Source organism: Mesoplodon densirostris, chromosome 4 (genome assembly GCF_025265405.1).
Source record: "Mesoplodon densirostris isolate mMesDen1 chromosome 4, mMesDen1 primary haplotype, whole genome shotgun sequence".
NCBI lineage: Eukaryota > Metazoa > Chordata > Mammalia > Artiodactyla > Ziphiidae > Mesoplodon > Mesoplodon densirostris.
The window spans coordinates 48,431,397-48,438,014 of record NC_082664.1 but is presented as its reverse complement, the minus strand read 5'-3'; positions in this window follow the sequence as shown (position 1 = coordinate 48,438,014).

Sequence of the window (6,618 nt, the reverse complement as noted above, 5' to 3'; positions counted from 1 at the left end):
AAAGTTTTCAGTGCATTTTATTTCCTTTAAGAGAATGTAAGTTGTAATTAGGAATAGGTTTTAAGAATTTAGTCTATAAAACTTAAGCTACTCAGATATTAATTTTTTTAAAGTAAAGGTGATTATTCTTATTTAACTATACTTATAAAAAGAAGAACAAGTATTGTAAGCTGAATTTAAAGGCTTAGAAAGAATTAAATTTTAAAGTTTCTTACCTTAGTAAATTGAATATTCATTTTTAAATACACTAATTTGTTTTTCTGTTTACAAAAGTTGCCCTTGGCCATCACTAAACTCATGCTGATTAGTTACTTAGATTTTTGAGGTAATCATATAATTGGAAATAATGTCAGTTTTGTCACTTCTTTCTCTGTATTTATACCTTTTATTCCTCTTTCTTTTTTATACATTGGCTCAAACCTTAGTGGAGATGGTGACTCTCTGTTTTGTTCCTATTATTCCATATTATATGGAAATACTTCACCATTATGTATAAGGCTTGCTGACAGTTCTTGAATATAACTCGTACCTCATCAAGATATTTCCTCCTATTCCTAGCATAAAAGATTTTTTAAAGCTAGGATTAATTTTTAATAAATGGATATTGAATTTTGTCACTTTTTTCAGCTTGTGAAAAGGTCATGAGCTTTTTAACTTTAATCTGATAACATAGAGAATTACATTAATACACTTCCAAATATCAAAACTTTCTTGCATTACTATGGTAAATCCTAATTGGTCATGAAATATTAACACTATCATATTTTACTTGGCTAAAATTCTTAAAGATTTTTATATTCATATTCATAAATGAAATTGGTCTATGATTATATCATGTATTTTTATTTTTTTCACTTTTAATAAACTTTATTTTTAGAGCAGTTTTAGTTTCACAGCAAAATTGAGTGAAAGGTATAGCGATTTCCCATATACCCCCTTTCCCAATCCATGCACAAGTTCCCCCACTATCAACATCCCACATCACAGTGGTACATTTGTTATGACTTTGATGAGCTGGCATTGACACATAATTATTGCCCAAAGTCTGTAGTTTACATTAGGGTTCACTCTTGGTGTTGTACGTTCTGTGTGTTTGGACATATGTATAATGACATGTATCCATCATTATGGTATCACACAAAGTATGTTGCCTACCCTAAAACTCCTCTGTGTTCTACCTATTCATCCCTCCCCTTGCCCCACAGCCCCTATCAACCACTGACCTTTTAACTATCTTCTTTAATTTTGCCTTTTCCAGAATATCATATAGTTGGACTCATGTAGAACATAGTTTTTTCAGATTGGCTTGTTTTTTAATGCCAACGACTATTTCACTGTCTGTATGTACCAGTTTGTCCATTCACCTACTGAAGGACATCCTAGTTGCTTCCAAGTTTTGGCAATTATGAATAAAGCTGCTATAAACATCAGTGTGCAGGGTTTGTGTGTACATAAGTTTTTAATTCATTTGAGTAAACACCAAGGAGTACGATTTCTGGATCATATAGCAAGAGTATGTTTAGTTTTATGAGAAACTGCCCAACTGTCTTCCAAAGTGGCTATACCATTTTGTATTCCCACCAGCAATGAATGAGATTTCCTGTTGCTGAACGTATTCTCATCAGCATTTGATGTTGTCAGTATTTTGGATTTCGGCAATTCTATTAGGTGTGATCTCACCTAATTCTATTAGTGATATCTCATTATTGCTTCAATTTGTAATTCCCTAATGACATATGACGTTGAACATCTTTTCATATGCTTATTTTGCCAACTGTATATCTTCTTTAGTGTGAGATCTGTTCAGGTCTTTTGCCCATTTTTTAATTGGGTTGTTCATTGTCTTATTGTTGAGTTTTAAGAGTTCATTGTATATTTTGGGTAACAATCTTTTATCAGATGTGTCTTTTGCAAATATTTTCTCTTAGTCTGTGGCCTGTCTTCTGTTTACATTATCTTACTCAGAACAAAACTTTTTAATTTTAATGATGTCCAGCATATCAATAATTTCTTCACAGATTGTGCCTTTCGTGTTTTTTTTCCTAAAAAGTCATTGCCCACCCAAGGTCACCTAGATTTTTTCTGTATTATCTTCTAGGAGTTTTATAGTTTTGTGTTTTACATTTATTTTTTAAATTAATTTTTATTGGAGTATAGTTGCTTTACAGTGTTGTGTTAGTTTCTACTGTACAGCAAAGTGAATCAGCTATATATATACATATATTCCCTCTTTTTTGTATTTCCTTCCCATTTAGGTCACCACAGAGCACTGAGTGGAGTTTCCTGAGCTATACAGTAGGTTCTCATTAGTTATCTATTTTATACCTAGTATCAATAGTATATATATGTCAATCCCAATCTCCCAATTCATCCCACCCCTTTTCCCCCCTTGGTGTCCACACCTTTGTTCTCTATGTCTGTGTCTACATTTCTACTTTGCAAATAAGATCATCTATACCATTTTTCTAGATTCCACATATATGCATTAATATATGATATTTATTTTTCTCTTTCTCACTTACCTCACTCTGTATGACAGTCTCTAGGTCCATCCACATCTCAACAAATGACCCAATTTCTTTCCTTTTTATGTCTGAGTAATATCCATTGTATATATGTACCACATGTTCCTTATCCACTCCTCTGCTGATGGATATTTAGGTTGTTTCCATGTCCTGGCTATTGTAAATAGTGCTGCAATGAGCACTGGGGTGCATGTGTCTTTTTGAATTATGGTTTTCTCTGGGTATATGCCTAGTAGTGGGATTGCTGGGTCATATGGTAGTTCTGTTTTTAGTTTTTTAAGGAACCTCTACACTGTTCTCCATAGTGGCTGTATCAATTTACATTCCCACCAACAGTGCAAGAGGGTTCCCTTTTCTCCACACTCTCTCTAGCATTTATTGTTTGTGGACTTTTTGATAATGGCCATTCTGACCAGTGTGAGGTGATACCTCATTATAGTTCTGATTTGCATTTCTCTAATAATTAGTGATGTTGAGCATCTTTTCATGTGTTTGTTGGCCATCTGTGTCTTCTTTGGAGAAATGTCTGTTTAGATCTTCTGCCCATTTTTGGATTGGGTTTTTTTGATATTGAGCTACATGAGCTGCTTGTATATTTTGGAGATTAATCCTTTGTCAGTTGCTTCATTTGCAAATATTTTCTCCCATTCTGAGGGCTGTCTTTCATCTTGTTTATGGTTTCCTTTGCTGTACAAAAACTTTTGTTCTATTATGTCCCATTTGTTTCTCTGTTTTTATTTTCATTACTTTAGGAGTGGGTCAAAAAAGATCTTGCTGTGATTTATGTCAGAGTGTTCTGCCTATGTTTTCCTCTAAGAGTTTTATAGTGTCTGGCCTTACATTCAGGTCTTTAATACATTTTGAGTTTATATTTTGTGTATGGTGTTAGGGAGTGTTCTAATTCCATTCATTCTTTTATATGTAGCTGTCCAGTTTTCCCAGCACCACTTATTGAAGAGGCTGTCTTTTCTCCGTTGTATATTCTTGCCTCCTTTGTCATAGATTAGGTGACCACAGGTGCATGGGTTTATCTCTGGGCTTTCTATCCTGTTCCATTGATCTATATTTCTGTTTTTGTGCCAATACCATACTGTCTTGATTACTGTAGCTTTTTAGTATAGTCTGAAGTCAGGGAGCCTGATTCCTCCAGCTCCATTTTTCTTTCTCAAGATTGCTTTGGCTATTCAGGGTCTTTTGTGTTTCCATACAAATTGTAAAATTTTCTGCTCTAGTTCTGTGAAAAATGCCATTGGTAATTTCATAGGGATTGCACTGAATCTGTAGATTGCTTAGAGTAGTATAGTCACTTTCACAATATTGATTCTTCCAATCCAGGAGCATGGTATATCTCTCCATCTGTTTGTGTTATCTTTGATTTCTTTCATCAGTATCTTATAGTTTTCTGAGCACAGCTCTTTTGCCTCCTTAGGTAGGTTTATTCCTAGTCATTTTATTCTTTTTGTTTCAGTGGTTAATGGGATTATTTCCTTAATTTCTCTTTCTGATCTTTCATTGTTAGTGCATGGGAATGCAAGAGATTTATGTGCATTAATTTTGTATCCTGTGACTTTACTAAATTCATTGATTAGCTCTAGTAGTTTTCTGGTGGCATCTTTAGGATTTTGTATGTATAGTATCATGTCATCTGCAAACTGACAGATGACAGTTTACTTCTTCTTTTGCAATTTGGATTCCTTTTATTTCTTTTTCTTCTCTGATTTCTGTGGCTAGGACTTCCAAGAGTATGTTGAATAACAGTGGCGAGAGTGGACATCCTTGTCTTGTTCCTGATCTTAGAGGAAATGTTTTCAGTTTTTCACCACTGAGAATAATGTTTGCTGTGTGTTTGACGTATATGGCCTTTATTATGTTGAGGCAGGTTCCCTCTAGGTCCACTATGTTTTACATTTAGGTCTATGATGTGTTTTGAGTTAATTCTTGTGAAAGGTGTAAAGTCTGTCAACATTTTTTTTGCATGTGGATGTCCAGCACCATTTGTGGAAAAGACTCTTTGCTCCACTGTATTGCCTATGCTCCTTTGTCAAAGATAAGTAGGCTACATTTATGCAGGTCTATTTTGGTCTCTTGCATTGTTTTATTTGTCCATTCTTTTACCAATACCACACTGTCTTGATTAGTGTAGCTTTACATTAAGTTTTGAAGTCAGGTAATGTCAGTCCTCTGACTTTTTTCTCCTTCAATTTCAGTTGACTTTCCTGGGTCTTTTGCCTTTCCATATAAACTTTAGAATCAGTTTGTTGATATCCACAAAATGACTTGCTAGAGTTTTGATGGGAATTTTATTAACCTATAGATCAAGCTGTGAAGAACTGACATCTTGACAAAATTGAGCCTTCCTATCCATGAATATGGAATATTTCTCAATTTATTTAGTTCTTCTTTGGTATCTTTCATCAGAGGTTTGTAGTTTTCTTCATACAGATCTTGTCCAAATTTTGTGAGATTTATACCTGAGCATTTGGGGGTAGGAGTGCTAATGTAAATTGTAAAGTGTCTGTAATTTCAAATTCCATTTTTTCATTGTTGGTATACAGGAAAGTGATTGACTTTTGCATATTAACCTTCTATCCTGCAACCCTCCTATAATTGCTTATTAGTTCCAGGAATTTTTTGGTAAATTCTTTTGTATGTTTTACATAGAAGATCATGTTATCTGTAAACAAAGACAGTTTTATGGCTTCCTTCCCAATCTGTTAACCTTTTGTTTCCTTTTCTTGTCTCATTGCATTAGCTAGAACTTCTAGTATGATTTTTAAAAACAAGGTGGGAGAGGACATCCTTGCCTTGTTCCCATCTTAGCAGAAAAGCTTTGAGTTTCTTACTGTTAAGTATGATGTTAGCTGTAGGTTTTTTGTAGATGTACCTTATCGAGTTGAAGAAGTTCCCCTCAATTCCACTTTGCTGAGAGTTTTTTTTTTTTTAATCATGAATGGATTTTGGATTCCGTCAACTGCTTTTTCTGCATATATCGATATGATCATATTATTTTTCTTTTTCAGTCTGTTGATCTGATGGATCACAGTAATTGAGCTTTGATTGTTGAACAAGTCTTGTATACTGCAATAAATCCCACCTGACTGTGGTGTATAATTCTTTTTACACATTGTTGTAATCAATATGCTAACAGTTTGAGGATTTCTGCATCTCTTTTCATAAGAGATACTGGTCTGCAGTTTTCTTGTAATGCCTTTGTCTGGTTTTGGTGTTAATGCTGGCCTCATAGAATGAGTTAGGAAGTATCACTTCCCCTTCTATCTTCTGGAAGAAATTGTAGAGAATTGTTTCTCCCTTAAATATTTGATAGAATTCACAGGTGAACTCATCTGGGTCTGGTGCTTTCTCTTTTGAAAGATTATTAGTTGTTGATCCCATTTCTTTAAATAGATATAGGCCTATTCAGATTGGCTATTTCTTCATAAGTGAGTTTGGCATATTGTGTCTTTCAAGGAATTGATTCAATTCATTTTGGTTATTAAGTTTATGGGTATAGAGTTAGTCATAATATTACTTTCTTATCATTTGAATTTCCATGAGTTCTATAGTGATGTCTCCTCTTTCATCTCTGATACTAGTAATTTGTGTTTTCTCCCCCCAACCCCTTTTTGTTCATTTGTTTGTTATCTTGGCTAGAGGCTTATTGATTATATTGATCTTTCCAAAGAGCCAGCTTTTGGTTTTATTGATTTTCTCTATTGATTTGTTTTTAATTTCATTGATTTCTGCTCTAATTTTTGTTATTTCTTTTCTTCTGCTTACATTTGACCTAATTTGCTATTCTTTTTCTAGTTGTCTAAGGTGGAAGCTTAGATTATTAATTTTAGATGTTTCTTCTTTCTAGTACATGCATTAGCTGTTATAAATTTCCTTGTAAGCACTATTTTCACTGCATCCCACAAATTTTGATAAGTTGCATTTTCATTTTAATTTAGTTCAAGATATTTTAAAGTTTATCTTGAGATTTCTTCTTTGACTTGTGTGTTATTTAGAAGTATGTTGTTTAATCTCTAAGTATTTTTGAATTTTCCAGCTATCTTTCTGTTAATGATTTCTAGTTTAATTCCATATGATCTGA